A 27910-nucleotide genomic window follows, 5' to 3' on the forward strand; every position below is an offset into this window, starting at 1 on the left:
GCACAATATATAATCTCTCATTTACACAATATAATTTGTTTTTGGAGGGTTTGATTTTGTTTTTAAGATTTTATTTATTTATTTATTTATTCGACAGAGAGCAAGCACAAGCAGACAGAGCATTAGGCAGAGGAAGAGGGAGAAGCAGGCTTCCTGCCGTAGCAAGGAGCCTGATTCAGGGCTTGATCCCAGGATTCTGGAATCATGACCTGAGCCGAAGGCAGATGCTTAACAAATTTGGATAAAAGGGGCATCTGCCTCTCTGCCTACTTGTGATCTCTCTCTGTCAAATAAATAAAATTTTAAAAAAATGGATAAGACTTAAAAAAAATAAAAAAATAAAAAAATGGATAAGACTAAATATAAGTGAATTTCACAAACGAATGAAAATAACCCTTTTAATCTTTAAAACCTTTTCATTCTAATGACTCCAAATATCACAATATTATCTTATGCTCTGTATAGTAAGTTTAAAGATACATCATTGTATTGTAAAATTCTAGGGCTAGAAATGAATTCAGATTTCATAAAAAAAAATCTTTCAGTATAACTTTCTGATTTAAGACATCAGGAATTTTAAACCCAAAGTATAGGATATATCTTCTCAAAATCATACAGCTAGTCTTTGGTCTCTCAATTCTTAAAGCTGATGCATAGTTATGAAGGGACTCTAACTTTTCAGTTCATTTCTCTTGCCCCTCATGGCTTTTATAGTATCATTTCTCATTTGTGAGCTAGACAATCAGAGAACAAATTTTGTTTTAATTTTATGTAAACTGAGAGCAAGTGGGATGAAGTGAGAATTCGGGAAGCATTAAAGTGAACAGGATTAAGATACCTGCTAGAGCACTCTTTTTTTTTCTTCTCAATATCCAGACAAAGTTGCTGGATATTCGAGATACAACAGCAATTTATACTTAAATGCTAAGTTTTCACCCTATAATAAATCACTCTTGAGAAGAAATTTTTAATCTCAGAAATATTCTATTTGTTCTACTATTATGTTTATGATTAAGAAATTATTTATTAACATTATTTAGGTTTAAAAAAACTCTACTAAAAGTTCCTTATAATTGCCTAGTTGTCTATTATACTTTCTTTTAATCTTGGACCTTAAAATAATTTTGCACATTAAACTTGCAAAGATGACTCTTGGTTGTAGATGAGTAAATTACACAGATTTTAGATCAGTTTATTATTATTATTGAGTAGTTTGATTTACTGACTTAAAATTTGAGCTATTTTAAAATTTTCACCTTCATGTTTTAGCTTTTCTGTAGCAGACCTTTTCTCCTTTTTAAAAAAATTTCTGTTTATTTATCTGAAAAAGATTTTATTTTCAAGTAATCTCTACACCCAACATGGAGCTCACATTTACAACAGTGAGATCCCGAATCATATGCTCTACTGACTGAATCGGCCAGGTGCCCTTAGACCTTTTCTTCTGAAAAAGTTCATAAAATATCACATTCTTTTATACTAAACACCAATGTGAATCTGAAGATTTTTTAAATTTCAGTTTTAAAATGTTTATTTTTTCACATGCATTTCCTGAATTCTAGGAGTACTTTTATATTGTAGTAAAATTAATAAAATTGATAGCTTTAACCTCATTTAAAATACTTCATTGTCTTTTTTTTTTTAAGATTTTCTTTATTTATTTGACAGAGAGAGATTACAAGTATGCAGAGAGGCAGGCAGAGAGAGAGAGAGGAGGAAGCAGGCTCCCTGCCGAGCAGAGAGCCCGATGAGGAACTCGATCCCAGGACCTGAGATCATGACCTGAGCTGAAGGCAGAGGCTTAACCCACTGAGCCACCCAGGTGCCCCAAGATTTCATTTATTTATTTGACAGACAGGGATCACAAGTAGCAGAGAGGCAGGCAGAGAGAGAGGAGAAAGCAGGCTCCCTGCTGAGCAGAGAGCCCAATGCAGGTCTAAATCCCGGACTCTGGGATCATGACCTGAGCTGAAGGTAGAGGCTTTAACCCACTGAGCCACCCAGGCACCTGTTTGTTTGTTTGTTTGTTTGTTTGTTTGTTTTTAATCCAAGTAATCTTCTATTTCTATTTTTGGTTCCTTCTGTGACTAGGTGAAAGGGCCTTTTTGTTTTTGTTTTTTGCTTTTTTAAAATTGTATAAGATCATTTTGATTATGCAATTGGCACAAGTGGCATTTCCTCTATTATATATACTCATATTTCATTAATAATAAATATATTGTTTTAAATTAACTATTGAAATAATACTTTCATTCTGATTACAAAAATAATACATGTATTTTTAAAAGATTTTATTTATTTGTTTGAGATAGAGTGAGAGTGAGTGAGCGAGCAAGAGCACAAGTAGGGGGTGTGCAGGGGGGCAGAGAAAGAGTGAGAAACAGATTCTCCACTATGCTAGGAGCCCAACACAGGTCTCGATCCCAGGACCCTGGGATCATGCCCTGAGCCGAAAGCAGATGCTTAACCAACTGAGCCACCCAGGCACCCCATAATACATATTTATTATACGGAATGAAGATGGAGTGAAGACTATTAAACCACCCATATTCCCACTGTTTTCTGCACCTTTTGTGAAACTTTTCTAAGCTTACCACCAGTATGCTCTCAATTCTCTCTCCATTGGATACACATGCACATGTGTACACAACATATAATATATGTATTCTGTGCCTTGCTTTTTCACTTAATAGCACTTTTGATGATTGTTTTTTTTTCAGAGATTTTTTTCTACCGTGGGAAATTCCTACTTTTTATAGGGACTATCCAAGACCGCTGGGGGGGAAAAAAACTTCATAGGAGACAGTAATAACTTCCTGAGAAATATCACTTTACATTGACCTTTCCCATTCAATAAAATTAATTTTTATTGTTATTTGAATTGTAAAGAGGTTATGATTAAGACTAAAACTAAATATTACCTTTTTGCATCATAAAAATGTAAAGGCAAGAAAACTATGTGTTTAAACAAAATCATACAGTAGATAGCTTGCCTAGGAGAAGTTATGATATATACTCTTAAAAAACAAACACTTTTAAATTCACAGATGCTGCAAAGCCCTGGTCAAACATAAATTACAATCAGTTTTTATGTAACAGTAAAAATTCCAAAGGACTCTTACTCACCCACTCTCAATATGTATCACAGATACGCTTTTTCTTTATGTTCATAGAATATAAACCACATTTATTTCTGTATCTGTGTATATTTTAAATAAATTACCCCCAGAAAACAAAATGTTGACTCCACTGTGTTCAAATTCCATACAACAAAGAAAACAGAAACGTTATATTCCCTTCAAAGAGCCTGTAGCATATATGGTGAGAATTTTGGAATGCTTATAGAATTTGAAAGCAGCATCCATTTATTTCAGGAGTATAAGCTATCTTATAATTATCAGATCATTCAATATATTTAGCAAATGTCACTCTACTTTTATTATAACAATTCACTTTTTCTTGTTTGTGTTGAGTACTATCATATATAGAAAGAGCTCTTTACTTACCATTCTGGGAAAGATGAAATTTATCATTATGCCATAAATACCCTGGAAAGCAAAGAAAATATTGTTATTTATTATACCTCCATGAACAGGGGTTCTAACCGCCAAATGTAATGCATCAGCAGCAAAACAAAAATGAAGTAAATCTATTGCAGAAAGCATGAATCAGTGTTCTAAGAATTATTGAACACGTATTGCATGCCTTTGGACAGAGCTACTTTAAGACTAAGCAGTTGTTGTGATAAGTAATTTCAAGGTCAGAAATAAAACATTTTATTTTTCCCAAACAAATATTATAGGATTAAGAAAATATTGCCAATGAACTGTTTATTCTTCTCACCTTTCGCTCAGTTGAATCTTTTAATGATATAGATGGGACAGCTATGCCTAAGACTCTTTAAGGGAAAACTGAGGGTCATTCTACATTCTTGAAATCAACATTAATGACTATTTATTTTAAAAATGCAAATTAGTTTCCTGTTTGGAATCTTGAACTGGAAATCTGATGTAGGTACTGAGAAACAAAATTAGGAGTCCAAACTTCTACTTTTTCATACTAAATAAATGATAATAAAGCATTATTTATATATTTATATTGTTTTCTGTTGATTAAAAATAAGGTTTTAAGTTGCATCACATAAAAATTAGAGCAAAATCATATTTTAAAAAGCTATTTACTCATGAATTTATTGTGTTCTTTAAAGATTTTTAATCAACATTTTCACATTTAATAATTAGTAAAAAAAAAAACACTTTCTTAATGTCAATAGTTCTAATATAAAGAAACATGTCCAGATGTGAGAAAAAATGCTTTTCTCATATCCTGATAATGTTATTACATATTGGTCATTTTCCATTCCTTTACTTAATTATTTTTCAAATATCATAAACTTAACTTAGAGAAAAACACAATGAGTTCATTTCCCTTAACCCCTCTATCAAAACTAGATGATGGCTAAGGAAATTTTAATAGATAACATACTCAGAAAAGGGTTTTTACTTGAATTTTTGAATAATGATATTTCAGACCCTTCAGGATTATTTTTGAATGAAGTAAATTTGAATAAAAATTTATCATGTGTTAATGTAATCTGAATCATTATTTCCAAAAAAGATAATGTTTCTACAAATGAAAACTAGCTAAAATTTCAAATGGCAAATACATATTGTTAAGTATCTCTGTGCCCAACGTAGGGCTTGAACTTATGACTCTGAGATCAGGAGTTGCATGCTCTAATGACTGAGCCAGCCAGGTGTCCTTAAATGACAAATATTGGTGTTCACAAAATTTGCTTTTTCCTAGAGAATAAAATTAAGATTTGAAGTTTGTCCTACTTAGATTTTGACATCGAAGATATCTTTTTTAGACATTTGTATTCTTAAAGAAATATTTGGGTAGAAAAATATGGAACTCTGAAATTCTGTAGTGATTTAGGAATTCTGCCAATGAGTGTAGTTTCTTTTTTGTTTTTTTTTTTTTTTAAGATTTTATTTATTTATTTGTCAGAGAGAGAGAGAGACAGAGAGAGAGAGCGCGAGCACAGGCAGACAGAGTGGCAAGCAGAGTCAGAGGGAGAAGCAGGCTCTCTGCAGAGCAAGGAGCCTGATGTGGGACTCAATCCCAGGATGCTGGGATCATGACCTGAGCCGACGGAAGCTGCTTAACCAACTGAGCCACAGGCGTCCCCAGTGAGTGTAGTTTCTTTTAAGAAAACTCTTTTGTACTTAATTGTAAATATTAATAATTTATTTCAAAATTTGTATTTATTGATTTTTCTTGAAATATTTTAATGGAAAAAATTCTTTAACTTAGAAATATTTTACTGATGTCATGCTTATTCCCAAATAATTATCAATACAATATTTGATATTATAATTCATATTTATAATTTCTAAACTGCTAAGAAAAAAAGTAAAGTATCTTTAAGCACCAGCTCCTGAAGAGGGCAGCACGTTCTAGATATTATTGAATTCTAAGCTCAAATATGACAGCTTTGGCTTTAGTATACTTTTTTAAAGAACTTGAGGGGAAAAAAATTGGATATTTTTTATAGATGTCTGCTCCCATGATACAATAAACTAGCAGAAATTCTAGGCAGCTGTAGACCAAGGTCAAAACTGTATTTGATTATTAAAAGAGAACATTCAAATTAGACACCTAAAGCAATGTATTTAGAAAGGGAACAACAAAATACTAGTAAGGAGACTTTCCATGAGGAATGTGTTTTATCTTAATACTGTAGATAACTTTTCCTATTGGCAGTGCATTGACTGTCAAAATTACTAAAGGGGTTAGATTTAATTATCTCACTTCTTGCACATTTCATCTCAATTGCTATGGCAACATTCAGTTGCCTCAGCAGCAATGCACACTTTAATCAGATATTTCCTCCTTATTTCTCTATGAGCCAAAACTGTGTAGTCAAATTTACAACCAAGTCCTGATGAATCTGATAACACTTCCTACAATTTAATGGGCAACTTGCCTCCACCCACACATATAAATATTTTCAGAGAGGCTTGTAACTGTTGGACAAGTATAAGACTTGATAAGAATATACATTTTGACTTTCCTATTTCATTGATTTTTTTTCTCTCTTTCTGCCACCATTCCTTTATTAGGAGTTTTTTACCAATTCGAAACTCACTCCAGCAAGTTGCTACAATGGGTCATCTAACCTTAGTGGGAAAGCCACTGAATAAGGGAAACAGTCTCTCACATTCAAATGTAAACTTTCCTGAAGAAGCCTATTGATTTATTTGCATTTTATCTGAATATACTTGGAATTGGCACATCAAAGAGCCTCGTTCTATTTCTTGAAAGCAGGTAAGAGAAGGAAGAAAAATAACTGAAGACAAAGCAAAACGTGATGGTATAGGAGGAAAACTGTTGAGTATCAGACTTATACAGAGGGCCAAGCATGAAGAAAATTTAGTCGAGCTTCAGTAATAGCAATTTTAATGAGAAGAAAAAGCATGATGCATTAAATTGTTGATGTCACTTGGGTGAATATTAACCATCTACATTGTTGGACAAATATAATCATGTTAGCATTTTGTAAAAGACTAGAGAAACTTTTGTAAGCATATAAGGAATATTCGAACTGTCTTCAAGTCTGATTTAAAGGGTTAGCTCATTATATTTTCATAAATGCTTGAAATTTCTCAAATAGTAACAAAATTTAAATTTGATACTGTATAAAAAATTTTGGGGGAAACTGTAATTAAGAAGCAAAGTGTTCTAAGGTGTTCCTAACAATGTTAGGGGCTGCTAAAATTTGTATTTAGATAGCAAACATTTAATCCCAAAGTTCTCATAGTTCTCTGGTGAGAAATTTTACACCAGTAGATAAGATATTTCAGCATGATTTTTCAATCACCTCATAGTAGTGTCTAGTAAAATCTTCATTAACAGAAGCAACCAAAAAGATGCTTTCTGTAGCTGGGTCTACTAGTCTGACATTTTAATAGCAATTTCTAGATTGTATCTTAGGGATTATAGACCATCAAATGTAGTATTCAATCAAAACTTAACCAAACATAAAAAAGATTATTTAAGGTACCAGTTGTACATATTTTTAATTTTAATTGAGCTGATTATTAACAGACTATGTTCAAAATCTGCTCATTAATGATGAAGTTTGGATGCCATCTAACCTTAGGAGTAGCCTAAGGAAGAGTAGTTTAATTAAAGAGAAACCTGCAGAGGAAGAGAAGCATGGAAACTATCTTTAAATATTCAAAGGGCTTTTTATATAAAGGAGACAGTGAGTATCTAGAAAACCAAGAGAAATGGCAGAAGTTTCAGAGAAGTGGATTCCAGCTCTATATAAAGAAGATTTTAAAACAATTAGAATTGCTCAAACAGTGGCTCACGCTGTAAAGCAGTAAGTTCCTCATCTAGGCATATTTTATAAACTATTTGCATACGGACTCTTTATTTTCTGCTGTTTGATTCTGGAACAACACTGTAGAAAACGTGGTAAAATCACTCCACAGATTGAGATCTGGGAGTTCAGATGAGTCACTTCTTAATGAATTTTTCAAGTACCAGTGCTTTATGTCAGTATGGAAACCAAGCAATGATCTGCAAACAGCATATTCAGCAGCAAGTTTGCAAATCCTACTCTGGAGAAATGGTCTAAATGAGAAAAACAAACAGTTCTTAGTGAAGAGTTATCTAAAACCTCCAAGGAGACATGTGAATCGGTCCTAATTGGCATTCTTTCAAGAACCTCAGTAGATGCCAGGGAGTGACTAGGGGTGAAGAATGAGTTTCCCTTTCAGTCTTCGCTTGGCTCTTCTACCTAATGCTGGGGTGTTGCCAGACAACGTATGCCGCTGACTGTGTCAGACTTGTTCTCTGGATGATGTTGGCACTACCCTCAAACTCTATATTCACTTAAGAAATAATAATTGCTCAATTAAGGGTCCAGAGCTTTTTCTTTTTTTTCCCTGCACCCAGAGAAATTAAAAGTTGAAGAGAAAATTGCACAGGATGTGGGAATACTCACCTTCCCCAAGATTACTGAAGAAGATAAGGGAAGGTTGTAACTAATTTGAAGATGATAAATAAAAGGAAATTGCTGGTTCTTTAACCAAAGCGATGGGCACTTTTTGCTTAATACCAGATTCTATAACATTCTAGTTTATGTTATTTATAGTCTTTTTACTCAGTTTGGTTTTGAAATTTCCTTGTGTGATCCTGCTTTCGAATCATACTGAAGAAAACAAGAGGCTCACAAAAGGTCTTGCATAATATCTAACCTTAATGTACTCTAGTGCTGTTGTTTGGAGCATGCAACCTTTTGAAGGGTGACTGTCTTCCAGAAGCATCCGTTTCTACCCAAAGAGCCGATGGGTAGTTTTGCTACTATAAGAAAAGCTAACTTTGATTTTTACCCTCAAAGAATGCGGGATGTTACCTAATTCATTTTCTCTTTTGTTGCTCCTCCAGGCTTTTTCAACTGAAGCCTTTATATTAACTTATGTTGTTTAAAATTCTACCTGCTGAGGTTTAGCTGGCAAATGGTCTTGAAACTTGTTTCTAAACTGCTCACCCACAAAAGCTTTTACTAGCCAGTTCCATTTGGTTGGCTATACTCCAAAACAGTCTCTGGTGAACAAAAACATTAGCTACAGAGAAACAGAAACTTCCATGGCACCCTGGAGGAACTTTTTGATCCAAAAGACACTACTAGTAAACCAACGTGTCATTGCAAATTCATGAACATTTCCTTATGTCATGAAAAGCGGTAGGAGAAAGGGCTGCATTTGTGCAATGGTTGTTCCATGTGTGTAAACCTAGTCCCTGACTCGAGATCAAAGACTGTCTTCCATCAACAAGTATTTATTTAGTGCATACCATGTCTGAAGCCTAAAGAGTCAGAAAAGGACAAATAAGAGCTATTTTAAAATTCTGCTATTTGTTGAACAAACGAAGAAAGACGTATTGCCGACCTATTTAAAAAACCTTAATCACCTATAAGATCATAAAATTAACATGAAACCAAGCACAGTATCTCTGTCTTGTCCCTATCAGTTAAAATGTTTAATCTATTTGATGCCACAGAAAGTTTTTATGTATTTCAACAGCCCTACTCCCTTCATTTAAGTAGTTTTTACAACAAAAAAGCACAAATCATGTTGATTTACCCCATATGGCCCTGCACCTCCACATCTACCCATTTGCCCTCTATGTCTGTGGAGCATAAGGCATCTCTACTGAACTGTTTCTTCTCCATTTGTGAGCTTAAGGAAGGCAGGGAAAGTCTGTGTTTTTGTTCGCATTCTGGCCAATGCAACAGTGCCCAGTAAACAATACTAAACATTTAGAAAATGATTATTCAATGAATAATGAATGAATAATAAATAAGAGGAATGAAATGGTACTGACTTAAATGCAGGAATGTTCAGCAAGGGTAGTGTGGCTTGAAATGGTGTTGGTTTCATGGAAGGTATGGGATTTTTCCCATGGGGCCTTCAGAAACAGGATTTAGATAAAGGGGGAAGAAAATAAAGCATTTCTAGTGGTGTTAAGATTATGAGCAAAGGGATTGTTTGGATGCAGAGATATTAATGAAAGGACTTCATTCTTTTTGATGGGACCATGGGTTGTGAACTGGGATAGTGATTTTGTTTGGTTTAGATTAATGGATGTTGTGTAGTAGTGTTTCTCAACCTTTAGTTTGCATTCGTGGGGATTTTGTTAAACTGCAGACTCTAATTTAGTAGGTCTGGATTGAAGTATGAGATTATCTATTTCTAACAAGTTCCCAGGTGATGTTGGTGCTAGTGCTGTATTCTGAATTGCAAGACTATGGATGATTCTTGAAGCTAGACACAGTCATATGGGCTTGATACAGCAGTTATTTAAAAATTACTCCATGTTCTCCAGCAGTTTTGGCATGATGAAAACTGCATTTAAGAAGATTAGTGTGTCAACCTTATGAATATAATGTTCCTTATGCTAAGGAAGAAAGAATGTGGATATAGGAAAACCAGCTGGGAGACTGTCTTACACTTTATCTGCATATTTCACAGATTTGGTTTTCAATTACTTGTTGATTGATTAGTTTGTGTGGACATGGTCAATTCAAAAGTACTTTCTCAGTGGAATAACTGTGGGCCCACTGACTTTTTGAAAACAGTCAAGTTTAGATAAAACACATGGGGAATTCATGAATGCTCTTCCCTTCCTCTCCATCTGGAAAAACTGCATTCCTTCTTAAAAATAGTTGAAATGTTAGCTCTTCTGTTCTTATCATAGTATAAAATTGTAAGGGTACCCTCACATGTATGTCTCAGACTCTGATCTTATTTTATCATATAGATAATAATAATAATAATAATAAACAATAGTAAAATACAACTTGTGTTTTTTTGACTGCCAGGCAAATTGCTAAGTTTTATCATTAAATCCTTAGAACAATGCTGTGAGGAATACTGCTATTATCATCGCCATTTCTACAGATGGGGAAAAAAAGAATAAGCCAATACATGTATTTACTCAGAGTGCAAAGAGAGCGTGCTTGACATGGGGGTGTCTAGCTGTGTGCTAGATGAGATGCCCTTTCTGCAGGCCGGCACTGGAAGGAAGAGAACTAGCTCAGCCTGGCATGAAGGAGCAGCAGCTGGGGAAGCCAGAGCAAATGTGTAGCCACTGAACCAATCAGGAAGTGACCTTGATTGATCAATGTTCCCAAACTAGTTTTAAGAATCCTTTCTGTCTGGAGCAAGATGGCGGAGGAGTAGGAAACCTAATATCATAGGGTCCCAGGAGTTCAGCTATAGTTATCAAACCATTCTGAACACCTACAAATTCAACTGGAGATCTAAGCAAAAAAGAGCAGCAATTCTAGAAACAGAAAAGTGACCACTTTCTGGAAGGTAGGATGTGCAGGAAGTGAATCTGAGGTGATATACAGGAAGAGAGACCGGAGGAAGGTGCCAGCTCCTGGCATGTGGAAGAACATCAAAGCACAAAATCAGAACTTTTAGAAGTCTGCTCCACTGAGGGACGTTGCTCCAGAGGCTAAGCTGGGGGTGGAGCCCTCATGGGGACAGTGTGCTCTCAGAACCCATCAGGTCACAAAAAGACCAAGGGTGTCTGATGTGGCGGAGCTAACAGGTATCAGAGTGGGGAAGCTGGCTGCAGAGATGGAGCCAAAGAGTGGACTCTCAGCTTGAGGTTACCTGTTATCCAAGGCATAATCAGGCCACGGCTCTTCGAGTGGCAGATCCGGGTAGACTGCCTCCTTCCTCCTCTGTGAGAGGTGGTGTGGGAGCATGTTGCAGGAATCTGCTGGGTTTGGAGACTCCAAACTGGGCCATGACCAAACATAGACACAAGGTCATGGGCTATGTGAGCTCAGAGTGTGGCCAGAGACAAGGGAGACAGGAGAGGTTGACTGCTTTTCTCTGAGGGCACACTGAGTACTGCGGCTCTGAGCTCTTGACTTTACAGGGCCAGGGATTGGGAGGTCAACATTTTCATTCCTATCCTCCAAAGCTCTACGGAAAGTGTTCAGGGAAAAAAAGCTACCGAAAGGAAAAATGAGCAGATTGCTTAACCTGGCCCCTGGCAAGGGAGGTGCAATTCTGCCTCTGGTAAACACATTTAACAATCACTTTAACAGCCCCCCCCCCCGAAGATCAACAAGAACATTCAGCCAAGACCAAGTTTACCGATCAATGAGAATTGCGACACTTCAGAGCTACAGGAATACAGCACATAGAATTCATGACTTTTCCCCACGATTCTTTAGTTTTTCAAAGTTAAAGTTTTCAGATTTTTTTTCTTATTCTACTTTTAAAATTTTTCCTTTTTCCCCTTCTAACAATTTTTAACTATTTTATCTTATCAATACCTTTTAAAAAATCTTTTAAAATTTTCATTGTTTTAAATTTTCATTGTTATGGTCATATTCTATCCCTTCATTGTATTTAATCTTATTTTCTTTTTTTAACATATAGGTTTTTCTTTCTTTAAAATTTTGGGATACAGTTTCTTCTAATAGATCAAAATATACCCTAAATCTAGCATTTTGTTCTAGTCTCCAGTCTGATAACATTCTTTCCCCTCTTTTTTTTAAACAATTTTTATCTTATCAATTCCTTTTTTAGAATCTTTTTAAAATTTTTCATGTTTACAGTCATATTCCATCCCTTCATCATGTTTAACCTTGTGTGTGTGTGTGTGTGTGTGTGTGTGTGTATATATATACATATATATGTATATATATATATAAAAGAAAGAAAGTTTTCCTTTCTTTAAAATCATGGGAGGCAGTTTCTTCTAACAGACCAAAATACACCCAAAATAAAGTGTGTGGCTCTGTTCTAGTCTATATATATAGATATATATATCTATATATAGCTATATATCTATATATCTATTTCCTTCCTTATGCCCCCCCCCCCCGGTTTTGTATCTCTTCTGATTTGGTTACTCTATATTTTTCTGGGGTCATTGTTACCCTTTTAGTATTTTGTTCTCTCATTCATCTATTATTATCTGGATAAAATACAAGGTGGAAAAACTCACATCAAAAAAAAAAAAAAAAAAGAACAAAGGCAGTACTGATGGCTAGTGACCTAATCAATACAGATATTAATAATATGTCAGAACTAGAGTTCAGAAGGACAACTATCAAGATGCTAACTGGGCTTGAAAAAAGCACAGAAGATACTAGAGAATCTACTAGAGAAAAAAGCACAGAAGATACTAGAGATACTAGAGATCCCTTTCTGGAGAAGTAAAAGAACTAAAATCTAACCAAGTTGAAATAAAAAAAGCTATTAATGAGGTATAATAAAGAATGGAGGGGGGCGCCTGGGTGGCTCAGCGGGTTAAGGCCTCTGCCTTCGGCTCAGGTCATGATTCCAGAGTCCTGGGATCGAGTCCCGCATCGGGCTCTCTGCTTGGCTGGGAGCCTGCTTCCTCCTCTCTCTCTCTCTGCCTGCCTCTCTGCCTACTTGTAATCTCTATCTGTCAAATAAATAAATCTTAAAAAAAAAAAAAAAAGAATGGAGGCTCTTACTACTAGGATAAATGAGGCAGAATAGAGAATTAATGATATGGAAGACCAAATGATGGAGAATAAAGAAGTTGGGCAAAAGAGAGACAAACAACTACTGGACCACAAGGGGAGAATTCGAGAGGTAAGTAATACCATAAGATTAAACAATATTAGAATAATTGGGATCTCAGAAGAAGAAGAAAGAGAGAGGGGGGCAGAAGGTATATTGGAGCAAATTATAGCATAGACTTTCCCTAATTTGGCAATGGGAACAAGCATCAAAATCCAGTAGGCACAGAGAACCCCCCTCAAAATCAATAAAAATAGGCCCATACCCCATCATCTAATAGTAAAACTTGCAAGTACCAGAGACAAATAGAATATCCTGAAAGCAGTTCAGGACAAGAGGTCTGTAACATTCAGTGGTAGAAATATTAGATTGGCAGCAGACCTATCCACTGAGACCTGGCAGGTCAGAAAGGACTCGCATGATATATTCAGAGCACTAAAAGAGAAAAATATGCAGCCAAGAATACTATATCCAGCTAGGTTGTCATTGAAAATAGAAAGAGAGATAAAAAACTTTCAAGACAAATAAAAACTGAAAGAATTTGCAAACACCAAACCAGCCCTATAGCAAATACTGAAAGGGGTCCTCTAAGCAAAGAGAGAGCCTAAAAGTAACAAACCAGAAAGAAAAGAGACAACATACAGTAACAGTCACCTTACAGGCAATACAATGGCATGACATTCATATCTTTCATTAGTTACCCTGAACGTAAATGGGCTAAATGCCTCAATCAAAAACACAGAGTATCAGAATGGATAAAAAAAAAACAAAACAAAACAAAAAAAAACAGCCCATCGATATGCTGTCTACAAGAAACTCATTTTAGACCCAAAGACACCTCCATATTTAAAGTGAGGGGGTGGAAAACAATTTACCATGCTAAGGGACATCAAAAGAAAGCTGGGGTGGCAATCCTTATATCAGATAAATTAGATTTTAGGCCAAAGACTATAATAAGAGATGAGGAAGGACACTATATCATACTCAAAGGGTCTATCCAACAAGAAGATCTAACAATTTTAAATAGCTACTATGCCCCTAACATGGGAGCAGCCAATTATATAAACCAATTAATAACAAATCAAAGAAACACATCAACAATAATACAATAATAGTAGGGGACTTTAACATCCTCTCCCACCAATGAAATGGACAGATTATCTAAGCAAAAGGTCAACAAGGGAATAAAGGCTTTAAATGACACCCTGGACCAGATGGACATTGCAGATATATTTAGAACATTCCATCCCAAAGTAACAGAATGCACATTCTCCAGTGCGCATGGAACATTCTCCAGACTAGATCATATCCTGGGTCACAAATCAGGTCTCAACCAGTACCAAAAGACTGGGATCATTCCCTGCATATTTTCAGACCATCATATTTTGAAACTAGAACTCGACCACAAGAGGAAAGTTGGAAAGAACTCAAATACACAGAGGCTAAAGAGCATCCTACTAGAGAATGAATGGGTCAACCAGGAAACTAAAGAAGAATTGAAAAAATTCATGGAAACAAATGAAAATGAAAACACAACCGTTTAATATCTTTGGGACACAGTAAAGGTGGTCTTGAGAAGAAAGTATATAGCAATACAAGCCTTTCTCAAGAAACAAGAAGGCCTCAAGTATGCAAACTAACCCTACACCTAAAGGAGGTGGAGAAAGAACAGCAAAGAAAGCCTAAACCCAACAGGAGAAGAGGAATCATAAAGATTGGAGCAGAAATCAGTGAAATAGAAACCAAAAGAACAGTAGAACAAATCAATGAAACTAGGAGCTGGTCCTTTGGAAGAATTAATAAGATTGATAAACTCATGGCCAGACTTACAAAAAGAAAAGAGAAAGGACCCAATTTAATAAATCATGAATGAAAGAGGAGAGATCACAACCAATACCAAAGAAATACAATTATAAGAATATATTATGAGCAACTAAACACCAGCAAATTAGACAATCTGGAAGAAATGAATGCATTCCTAGAGAAGTATAAACTACTAAAACTGAACCAAGAAGAAATAGAAAGCCTGAACAAACCCATAATCGTAAGGCAATTGAAGCATTAATCAAAAATCTCCCAACAAACAAGAGCCCAGGACCAGATGGCTTCCCGGGGGAATTCTACAAACATTTAAAGATGAATTAATACCTATTCTTCTGAAACTCTTCCAGAAAATAGAAATGAAAGGAAAACTTCCAAACTCATTTTATGAGGCCAGCATTACCTTGATCCCAAAACCAGACAAAGACCCCATCAAAAAGGAGAATTAGAGACCAATATCCTTGATGAACACTGTTGCAAAAATTCTCACCAAAATACTAGCCAATCCATTAAAAGGATTATTCACCACGATGAAGTGCGATTTATACCTGGGCTGCGAGGTTGATTCAACATGCACAAATCAATCAATGTGATACAAAACTTTAATAAAATAAAGAACAAAAACCATATGATACCCTCAAAAGATGCTGAAAAAGCATTTGTCAAAGTACAGCATCCTTTCTTGATCAAAACTTCACAGTGTAGGCATAGAGGATACACACCTCAATATCATCAAAGCCATCTATGAAAAATCCACAGCAAATATCATTCTCTCTTTTTTTTTAAAGATTTTATTTATTCATTTGACAGACAGAAATCACAAGTAGGCAGAGAAGCAGGCAGAGAGAGAGGAAGGGAAGCAGGCTCCCCGCTGAGCAGAGAGCCCAATGTGGGGCTCGATCCCAGGACCCTGGGACCATGACCCGAGCTGAAGGCAGAGGCTTCAACCCACTGAGCCACCCAGGCGCCCCGCAAATATCATTCTCAATGGGGAAAAACTGAGAGCTTTTCCCCAAGGTCAGGAACAGGGCAGGGCTGTTCACTATCACCACTGCTATTCAACATAGTACTAGAAGTCCTAGTCTCAGCAATCAGACAACAAAAAGAAATAAAAAGCATCTGGATTGACAAAGAAGAAGTCAAACTCTCACTCTTTGCAGATGATATGATACTTTGTGTGGAAAATCCAAAAGGCTTTACTCCAAAAGTGCTAGAACTTATATAGGAATTCAGTAAAGCATCAGGGTATAAAATCAATGCACAGAAATCAGTTGCATTTCTATATACCAACAGCAAAACAGAAGAAAGAGAAATTAAGGAGTCAATTCCATTTTCAATTGCACCCAAAACCATAAGATACCTAGGAGTAAACCTAACTAAAGAGGCAAAGAATCTGTACTCAGGAAACTATAAAGTACTCATGAAAAGAAATTGAGGAAGACACAAAGAAATGGAAATTCCTTCCACACTTATGGATTGGAAGAACAAATATTGTGAAAATGTCTATGCTACCTAAAGCAATCTACACATTTAATGCAATCCCTATCAAAACACCATCAATTTTTTTCAAAGAAATGGAAAAAATAGCCCCCAAATTTATATGGAAACAGAAAAGACTTTGAATAGCCAGAAGAATGTTGAAAAAGAAAACCAAAGTTGGCAACATCACAATTCCAGACTTCAAGTTCTATTATAAAGCTGTAATCATCAAGACCGTATGGTACTGGCACAAAAACAGACACATAGATCAATGGAACAGAATAGAGAACCTGGAAATAGACCTTCAACTCTATGGTCAACTCATCTTCAACAAAGCAGGAAAGAATGTCCAATGGAAAAAAGACAGTCTCTTCAACAAATGGTGTTGGGAAGATTGGACAGCCACATGCAGAAAAATGAAACTGGACCATTTCCTTACACCACACAGAAAAATAGACTCAAAATGGATGAAAGACCTCAATGTGAGACAGGAATCCATTAAAATCCTTGAGAAGAACACAGGCAGCAACCTCTTCAACCTCTGGCACAGCAACTTCTTCCTAGAAACATTGTCAAAGGCAAGTGAAGCAAGGGCATAAATGAACTATTGGGACTTCATCAAGATCAAAGCTTTTGCACAGCAAAGGAAACAGTCAACAAAACCAAAAGATAGCCAACAGAATGGAAGATGACATTTGCAAATGAGATCAGATAAAGAGCTAGTATCCAAATCTATAAAGAATTTTTCAAACTCAACACCCAAGGAATAAATAATCCAATCAAGAAATGGGCAGAAGACATGGACAGACATTTCTGCAAAACAGACATCCAAATGGCCAACAGACACATGAAAATGTGCTCAACATCACTTGGCATCAGGGAAATACAAATCAAAACCACAATGAAATACTACCTCACACCAGTCAGAATGGCTAAAATTAACAAGTCAGGAAATGACAGGTGTTGGCAAGGATGCAAAGAAAGGGGAACCCTCCTACATTTTTGGTGGGAATGCAAACTGGTGCAGCCATTCTGGAAAACAATATGGGGGTTCCTCAAAAAGTTGAAAATAGAGCTACCCTATGACCCTGCAATGCACTACTGGGTATTTACCCTAAAGATACAAATGTAGTGATCTGAAGGGGCATGTGTACCCTAATGTTTATAGCAGCAGTGTCCACAATAGCCAAACTATGGAAGGAACCTAGATGTCCATCAACGGATGAATAGATAAAGAAGATGTGGTATATAGAGAAAATGGAATACTATGCAGCCATTAAAAAACCTGAACTCCTGCCATTTGCAACAACATGGATGGAACTAGAGTGTATCACGCTAAGCGAAATAAGTCAATTAGAGAAAGACAATTATCATATGATCTTTCTGATATGAGGAATTTGAGAGGAAGGGCAGAAGGTCATGGGGGTTAGGGAGGGAAAAAATGAAACAAGATGGGACTGGGGAGGGAGACAAAGCATAAGAGACTCTTAATCTTAGGAAACAAACTGAGTGTTGCTTGGGGTGGAGGGGTAGGGATAGGGTGGCTGGGTTATGGACATTGGGGAGAGTATGTGCTATGGTAAGTGCTGTGAATTGTGTAAGACTGACGATGCACAGATCTGTACCCCTGAAGCAAATAATACACTATATGTTAATATAATACATTATAATACATTCAGAGAATGATCAGTCAAGGTGTGTTCTAAGAAATCCTGGTTTCTTTCTTCTTTTTTTTTTTTTTTTTTTTTTTTTAAAGATTTATTTATTTGACAGATAGAGATTACAAGTAGGCAGAGAGGCAGGCAGAGAGAGAGGAGGAAGCAGGCTCCCAGCTAAGCAGAGAGCCCGATGCGGGGCTCGATCCCAGCACCCCGGGATCATGACCCGAGCTGAAGGCAGAGGCTTTAACCCGCTGAGCCACCCAGGCGCCCTCTTTCTTCTTTTTTTAATTATTATTATCTTCTTAAACATTTTTTTTTTAAGATTTTATTTATTTATTTGACAGGGAGAGATCACAAGTAGGCAGACAGCAGGCAGAGAGAGAGGGGGAAGTAGCCTCCCCGCTGAGCAGACAGTCTGATGCGGGGCTCGATCCTAGGACCCTGCAATCATGACCTGAGCTGAAGGCAGAGGCTTTAGTCCACTGAGCCACCCAGGTGCCCCAGAAATCCTGGTTTCTTAGTGTAGCTTCCATTTTTGCTCCATAGCAAATTTGATCTCAAATAATTATAATAAGAGATAGGAATTTGTGAGTGTTTCTTATGTCCTAGGTACTACTTTAAGCAATTTACATGTGCTGTCCTATTTAATGCTCATAATAATCCCATGATTTAGGTGTAATTATTACCCTTGTTTTACATATGAAGAAAATGAGGCACAAAGAGGTTGAATAATTTGTCTAAGTTTCCATATTTATAGAGCAGAATTATAGTTTGAACCCTCTATACCATGTTACTGATCTTAGCCTAACTTGTTTTTAGTAATATAGAGTTCTCTTTTCTTGAGTGAACACCATAAATTTCTTCAAATCATATTTGTGAAAAGTTAATTTTCTCACAAGTTAAGAAAGAGTCCATGAAATGTAAGAGGTCTTATTGTTGTATTTTTGCTTCTATTAGTACATCACAATGCCTGACTAGGAGGAATTCTCCAAGACTGGCAGACATTTAAACATGGAGATATTTTTTTGTATGAAAGCATAGCAAATTTCAGGTATCCTGGGGCTCCCATACTCCTAACTTCTCCAGTCATACTCCAAACCCCTCATGCCCACAACTCAATTCCACATAAGAATGAGTATTCTCCAAAACAGGGGAAAAGAATATTTGAAGGATAGTCTCCTTTAAACATTTTTTGCCTTTAGGAAAATATAGTCAACCTCTGTGATCCCTTGTTAGGTAAATTATGATAATCTTTCAGCTATTTTAAATGCCAGATATGATAAAAATTATTACTTGATTGACCAACTAAACAAGCATTCAAATACAAGTAGAATATTTTATGCCACACAAACTTAATATTGTAATTTTTAATTTTTTAAAAAGATTTTATTAGGGTAACTGGTGGCTCAGTGGGTTAAGCCTCTGCCTTCTATTATTTGCCATACTATTTAAAAATGGTTGTATTATAGTAATGTGGGTAAGTATAAAAATGTTATCTATCCACATATTATTTCTGCTAAGTTTTATGTCCCTCAGGAAGTATCATAACTTCATTTTAAAGATTATTTATTTATTTGTCAGAGAGAGAGAAGGAGTGCACAAGCAGGGGGAGTGGCAGGTAGAGGGAGGGAGAGAAGCAGGCTCACAGCATGGGGCTTGATCCCAGGACCCTGGGATCATGATTTGACCAAAGATAGATGCATAACCAACTGAGCCTCCCAGGCGCCCTTCATAATTTCCCATTTAGATAATATTCATTGATGTTTTAATACCTGTCAGAGATTTGACTCCTTCCTACTAAATTAAATAAAAAGACCTTTCATATTTAAACAAAAGAAAACAGAAAAACATCACTATAACCATTAGTACCAAACATCTGAGAAATCTTAATTGTTTTCAATGGAAACCCCACAAAGCATATTGTTCTTTTTTTTATTATTTGCCCACCTTATTTTAAAAGGAGGGGCCTGCAGTCCACACCTCAGATTGTATTATACAAATTCACGAAATATACATGACTTTTCTATAACCTGAACACTATTTTAGGATTATGACAAAATTTCATGGAAGATGTTCAATTTGAATTTTTAAAGTTATTTTCTTACTTTGAAACAATTCCAAGTTACAAAAATGTTGTAACTGCAGTACAAATAATATTGTTCCTGAATGATCTGAGAATTATGATAATTTGAGAGTAGTAACAACTGAGCACTTGAACATATTTTCCCCACAAACATGGACATCTCTTTATAAATGAAATGCAGCCACTAAATTCAGAAAATACACACTACCATATAATCCTCAGACTGCATTAAGTTTTGTTGCTTGTTTCAATAATACTCTTGATAGCAAAAGGATCCAGTCCAGAATCAAGCAGTGCATTTCATTATTCTGCCTCTTTAGTCTCTTTTAATCTAGATTTCCTCAATTTCCCCATAATTTTCATGGATTTGACATTTAAAAAAATTTTGACTTAGTTATTTTGCAAGATGCTCCTTTTTTTGTGGTTTATCTTCTACTTTCCTATTACTGGATTTAAATTGTCTGTCTTTGAAGAATCATGAAAGGGATTTTGTTGTTCATCTCACAATATCCTATCATTTGGTACATTACTTGTGAAGTTAGTATTAATTCATGATTAAGGTGATCACTGTAAAAGAATTTTTGGTAAGTATATTATGGAGAAGTACATTAACTTTCAACTTACTGACTTACTAATATAAATATGAGCTCATGGATATCCATTTTATCCAGTGGGTTATCTGCTTTTATTATTATTCACTTTGATCTTCTAATAGTCTCAGATATGGGCAGTGTGATCTTTTTTGATCTTCTTTAATCTGAATTCTTCTTTCTTTGACATGTTCCTGGCATTTTTTTGAGTACTTCCATATTTTTGTACAATAAGAGAGGCTCTTTTCATCTTTCTCATGCCCCAGCTGTGCAAACACCTACTTCTCCAAGCAGTCCTAGTTTCTTTTATTCAGAAATGGTATTTAGAAACCAAGATTTGGGAGATAGGTGTGCCCATTGTTTTGGGTGTGTCATTGTTCTCAGGATTTGGAACTAAGAAAATATATGTAGGAAAAATTCGTCTATTCATCTATCTATCTATCTATTTTTCCATATATACACATATTAACATATATCTTATATCTATATCCATACACTAGGAATTCACACTGATATGTGCATTCTTAAGCCAACACCACAGGATTCAACATAGTTTCTTTCTTTTCATATTTGTAACTTCTTTCTACAACAGTGGAAACCCTATGTCCCAATTATGCTTAACATATTTATTTGATCAATTTCCTCATGTATATTATCCTATTGCTGCTGAATATCCCAGTCCTCTCTCCCCACACCAGATGCTCTTCTCATCCTTCTTGAGCTCCAACACTGCTCTTCAGGCTGCTGAGTTCTCCCTATACTCTATACTCCGTAGAGTCTATCTACCTATACCTATACTCTCTATGGATGCTAACCTTACTTGTCCCCATCTAATGAGTTTGGGACTAAATTATTCAGGAAAGAAAGATAAGGAAAGAGAAGGGAAGATGGAAAGGAAGATGAAAAAGAAGAGAACAGGAAGAACTTGTAATATTTTTAAATTGCTTATTTGTCTGTTATGTGGATTCTAATGTCATTGCATATTACATATTTAATTGAAAAATTCTCTTTTTAGTGAGTAACTAAAAACAAAATAACAAGTCTACTTTAACTAACTAAACTTCACATATTTGACAAATATTTATTAAGTATCTACTCTGTGCCAGTAAAAATAAATTTTAGTAAAAACCCAATTAACTACAGTTCTCAATTAATCAATATATTTTACTTACTTGCTTTTCAGGGAAATTGGCCCATTATAAGAAATCACATCCAAATTGAAGATTTATTCCAAATAAGGTCAGTCATAAAGTCAGTATGGATTTTACTGTAATTCTCATGACTTATGTATTATACTATATAATAAGAAGTGATATTCAGGATTATGACCCTGAAAGGGAATATGAAACTCAATCACAATCTAAATACTGCCATGCTTATTACAGACATGTTAGAAATATTTTCAACAAATATTTTTTTATTCTGTTAACCATAAAACCATTTTTAGTTTAGTTTGGTTTCCCCAAACAACCAATTTCTTGTTTATTTATTCATTCTACAAATATTTAGGAAGGATTTATATGTGTCAGGCACTGTTTAAGAAAGTCTATTGAAGTTCCTGTTTTGATGGAGTTTAGCATCTTAGTGAGGGGGAAAAAGTCAATAAACAGGCAATTTGTGCTATTCCAGGTATTATAAGTGCAAGAAGAAAAATAAAGAAAGCTAGGGGAGCTGCCTTAGACAGATGGTTAGTTTAGTTTTCCGTGCCACCAGTTTGTCATTTATCCAATGAGATTTTCCTTCTCAAGGTGAGAAATACATTGTTCTCATATTTGTTTGCTGGATTTCTTTAGTATGTTTGGGTCAAATTTATAGTAAACTCTTAGTTGTATCTAAATCATTTTGAACAGACTAGGCAGATATTAATCAAGATAGCAAATTGGGGAAGGTAAAAGGGAAAGGAAGAATCACTTGAGGAAGCAGTTTTAGTGGATTTTTAAATGAAAAAAGAATCTTCTTCATGTTGCTTAGGTTTTCTATGTGAGTTATGATATCTTCATGATGTTTAAAAACTATTTTTGTTAAAAAATACTTTCACAGTAGCTGAATTCTACTTCAAATAATATGCTGATAGCTTATGTATCCTGAACAAGAATGAATGGAAAATGAAGTCTTTGAGATAGACAAAAATCTGTAAATCTTTCTATTGTTCATCAGCCACTTTCCAGATATGTATGTTTTACTAATTCCTATAAATGGTGACTCTACTTTAATAATTTAAATTACAGATATGGCTCAAAACCCTTCTATTATTCTCAAGCAAAATTTGGTATCTTATTTCTTAGCTCAGTAGATTTCTGTCTACTCCAATGGTACTGTTATAAATTTAAAGAATTAATAATGTCAGTTTAACAGAAAGAAAAATAAGAAAATGAAAGTGATTAAATTCTAGAATAGATTAGTAAATAGAAGTAAGTAGCATCCATATGTGAAAGAAAGAGCACTGGACAGGAATTTTGAGACCTGATCTGAACACTTCCTAGTTCTAGTTAGGTAACTTTGGGCAAACAAATCCTATTTTCTTATCTTTTCTTCTTTTTGGCATAATGAAGATGGTGTCAGTTCGTGCCTAAAGTCACCATTTTAGAAACAAAATCCTAGAGGTAAAACCAACAAACCCAGTAAAAAAATACCAGCCTCGTTTTGACACATGCACTTTCTCACACTATACACACATACTGTACGAAAAGAAAAATTATTTTTCAGTCAAATAAGAGAATATGTTGAATATTCAATTATTAAAATTCCTATTCACTACGATTACTGCTCTGTTAGTTTCGATTCTTTCAAAAATTATAATAATCCTCTCGAATGATTATATTTGAGAGAAAAGAAGGATAGGAGAAATAGCTACGTTATATTTCTCTTTTGATGTTTGTTTTTTCAGTAGGGTTCACAAAAGACGTCTCCATCTCAATCATTTAGACTTTGCAAATGTGCAAAAATACACTTTATGAAAAAATTCCTGATGTATTTTATATTATTTCTCAAATAAATAATAATGTACAGGGTTGAATTAGTTTACTCATTCTCAGAGAGAAAGGGACCCAAAATAACTATTGTACTATTATAATTATTGGAAAAAAATCCAATAATAAGTTTTGTTAACTATAATAATACCTTGACTTTTATATAATATATTATTCACAGTAGAGAATACAAAATATGCATGTGATTTTTCTGGTTCATTTTCAAAGGCATTTTATAAAATACAGATTAAACAGTTTCAGAATGTATTTCTTTTACTCATTTTGTCTTCATAATATTTAGCATCCTATACTTTCAATTTTAATGAATTATTTCTTTTTAATATGTACCAATTGAGTATACATATTATATACTTATTTGCATATGTATAATGCATATTGTATACATATTATGTGCATATGTGCAAAGGCACAGTGTTCACTGGCAAGGACCTTACAATTTGTATTTTATTTTATTTATTTTATTTTTAAAATTTTTTTATATGGGATACTTCACGAATTTGCATGGCATCCTTTGTGCAGGCGCCAAGCTAATCTTCTCTGTATCATTCCAGTTTTTAGTATATGTACTATGACTGATATTTTAGAAATTAAAACCAAAATGGAAAAACTTTCCACAAAATAATCAGAATATACAAACAAATAACTCTGAACTTTGATTTTATTTCTTCCTGTACATTATATTATATAAATTCCACTTTATTTTTTTTTAACCAAGCAGTACCTGAATCCACTAAAAAATTTCCTCTGACATGCTTTTATACCCCTATCTAAGTTGATGAGCATAAAGCTATTCATTTTTTTGGACTTAAGCCATTTTATAAGGTAAACAAAGTCACACGAGTATTTGTTAAAACCTCAACTACAAAACTAGTGACATATCCAGTGGATGGCAAATTTGGATGGGAGGGAAAAGCAGCTCACACTGAGGAGCCTAGAAAGCACAGGACAAAGGGTTATGTTTCAGTGGTATTTGTTGTAAAGCTACAGTCCCCCCCCTTATAAATCCATAAAGAGTATATGTTTTTTCACAGAAATTTATACCCAAAGGTGGAACCCAATTATCTGTCACAGGACTGTTTTAAGAATGAAGTGAGATCATATTTATAAAATTAACACTGACTGTGTACTAAGATCTTGGCCCTGTTTTAAGTGAATTCATCTTTACAACAACACTACAAATATTAGGTTGAAGCATATGAAATTGCCATTTCTGTAGATGAAAAACAGTTGAATAGCTGCAGAATTATAATTCAACCTCATCCTATCGTTTCATCTTACAAATGAAGAAACTGAGGAACAGAGGGGTCAAGTAACTTGCCCAAGGAGAATCATTGTTTTTCTCACTTTACAATTGAGACAGCTGATATTTAAGAAAGAACAAGCAACTTTTCTGTGGATACACAGCTACCTGCCTCTCAGGGAGTTAGATCAAAAAAGATTATATCTGCTTATGCACTTCGTAAATTTCATATTGCTAAAAATGTTAAACTATTTCTGCTGATAATATAAAATCTTCTCTTCCTACCATCATATTGGGTCTTTCATTCTCCAATCACCAAGGATTACAAGGAAATGATGCCTTTGGTTTGGAATATAAAATCTTCTCTTCCTACCATCATATTGGGTCTTTCATTCTCCAATCACCAAGGATTACAAGGAAATGATGCCTTTGGTTTGGTTTCAAGATAAAAAGGCTATCATATTTACTCTCCTCTGAGATATTTCCCCTCCAAAACGACAGGATGACTGCGGTCATCCATCCTGCCCTTTCTGTTATCAACTCAATGCCAAATGATTAAGGTGCGAGAGTACTTTGGCTTGTCCTCAAATTATTTTCCATGATGTCCTTGGGACAGATGAGGTGCAAGGGCTATTGGAGATAACATAAAAACATTCATGAAACATTATCATTTCTCAAGTAGCACACAATAAACTTCAAACAAAATTTCATGGGATTTAATTTGAGCTGGAACGAGGGACATTTTAGAAAGCATATATGGCAGAAGAAAGAAGAATCTAAGTAGAGACATCAGGTTGTTCTTCTTCTTATTTTTTTTTTTTCTCTTCTGTTCTACTTTTGTCAATGCCCTTGTAATAAACTAGGCACTTTGACACATTTGAGCAGCATTTGGTGCACTGCAATGAGGCCAGGAGAGACCATCTTCAGCCTTGGCAGAGAGAACATGAAGATCTTTCTTAGCAACATGTGCTAAGTGTGCTACTCCAATGAAGTACTTCAATTTCATTAGTGGTTTCCTTGTAAAAATTTCAACTGCAACAGAAACAGTGTATCTTTATGGTTCTCTTGGACACAGAGGGTATTGTGACTACCAGTGCCTAACTCAGGAGTCAACCTGTGTATGAAACCAGATTCCACCTCCATTTGAAATTTCTGCCACTTAACTTCTTGTGTGACTTTGGGCAAGCTTCATATTTCTGTACATCAGTTTTTCATAGGGTATATATTCGTTCCTACCTATATTATTTAGAAGTATTTTAAGTGGGATAATGCTCGTAATCTTTAGAACATTGCCAAACATGCTCAGCATTTTAATCGGTATTGATTTCTCATGAAATTTTGAGCATATCTTAATTTAACATTTAGAAACACAAGTGCTTTCATGTGTTCAGAGAATGCTTAACCATCCATCAGGAATTTAGGTTAATTTCCTTAGGAAATGATTCATCACACTCCTAGCATTTATCTTATTCTCACTTTATTTTCTAGATTTATCTTTAATGTATCTTTTCCCACTTCCCAACATTTACATACCACCTCGGTTTTCCCAGAATAAATACACTTCATCATCAGTTATATCTATCCTTGTCCTTTCCTTCAATGTTGTAACACATTTCATTGTTTCTTCTTATTTACTGATAACTGCTGTGTTACCAAAATAGAAATCAGTTGCAAATACACAGTAGCTACACTGGGTGCTATTTGAAGCACAGAGAAAATTTCCCCTTGAAATTGAAGCTGATGAACTAGAGGCACATTAAAAACAAATTAAGATCCACTCACTACAACCAATATGGGTTACCACAACAGAAAATTGCTGTGGCTATTATACACAGTAACAGAGAACTTGTACTAGAAGAAAAAAGTAGAATGTGAGTTATAAATCACAGTAGGTTAATAGAAGACTGTTAGCTCTGATTTTCCTTTTTTCTTGTAGAACCTTTTAATTACTGCATTTTTAATGCACTTACATTTGCCAGTAGTTCTCTTTTTTATTCTTCTAATAATAGTTCCTAAGGTACATCCTATAAATTACACCTTTCCTTTTCCTCTCCCTCTTCTCTTTAAACAATTCTGAGAGAGAGAGAGAGAAAAGGGCAAACTGTAATTTTAAGTAACTCCTTTGGATTAGTTCATGTGCTCCTTAAAAAAAAAATCTCTAACTGTCATTAGCACCGTGCTTTCCTGTCCCCATTCTTATACTTGCCAATTTATCAGCTGCAGCATTACTGCTGGCCTGCCGTTTTTCTATTAAGGTACCAACTCTAGACAAACAAGCCCTCTCCATTCACTCCCTACATTCTTTACTTTTTTAACTTGTTCTAATTCCAGGTTTTCTCCAAGGACCCTCAATTTCAAAACCCTTCATTAGGCTGGCCGAAAGTACTTCTGTTTCCTTTTACACTATAAAAGGCTAGGTTTCTCCCCAAACTCATTTGTTCAGTTTTGTCTCTTAACCTCCTTACCTCTTACATCACTCTTTGCAAGGACAGTGCCTTTTTTTTTTTTTTTTTTTTAAGTTCTCTAAGTCTTGTCCTTCTATCTTTGAGATGCTTCTGGAAACCTCACCTCCTGGTTAAGTAGAAGAAATGTGTTACCACTGAACTTGCCAAACAAGTTAAGGGATGACTACAGGTCCTACATTTGAAAAAATGCCAATGAATCCTAATTTAGAAACCCTAGGAAAAGCAATTACGTGGGGACAGAGAAAAATTTGTGGTAAGAATGGCTCCATGGCAAATAATTAGGTATATGAAGAATAGGAATTTTTTTTTTCTTGCAAAGATAGAGACATTCATTCATATAATAAATATCCCAGATTCTCTACTACAGGCTCTACTAGAGCCTGGAATGATAATAATGATCCACACAGTAAAATATCTACTTTCTGGCATATTCATTTATGGAATAAGCTATTTTTTGTTGCATTCTTTGCTTTCATTCTTCACTCTT

The 27910-nt window shown here is 35.0% G+C and overlaps 2 protein-coding genes and 1 non-coding gene across 3 annotated transcripts in view; 1 reads left to right on the plus strand and 2 right to left on the minus strand.

The window, feature by feature from the left end:
• Nucleotides 1-27910, minus strand: part of ADGRL2 (adhesion G protein-coupled receptor L2) — a 630223-nt gene that overhangs the window by 223666 nt on the left and 378647 nt on the right. The window contains exon 6 of the mRNA XM_046010332.1: nucleotides 3507-3548. The gene's annotated coding sequence lies outside the window, so the exon portion shown is untranslated. The remainder of the gene's footprint in view (nucleotides 1-3506; nucleotides 3549-27910) is intronic.
• LOC123954545 overlaps nucleotides 1-27910 on the plus strand; it is a 194158-nt gene that overhangs the window by 34089 nt on the left and 132159 nt on the right. The window lies entirely within an intron of this gene.
• LOC123928381 lies at nucleotides 24192-24297 on the minus strand. The gene has a single exon (XR_006815682.1). It is a non-coding gene; the product is annotated as a U6 spliceosomal RNA (small nuclear RNA).

Source organism: Meles meles, chromosome 1 (assembly GCF_922984935.1).
Source record: "Meles meles chromosome 1, mMelMel3.1 paternal haplotype, whole genome shotgun sequence".
Lineage (NCBI taxonomy): Eukaryota > Metazoa > Chordata > Mammalia > Carnivora > Mustelidae > Meles > Meles meles.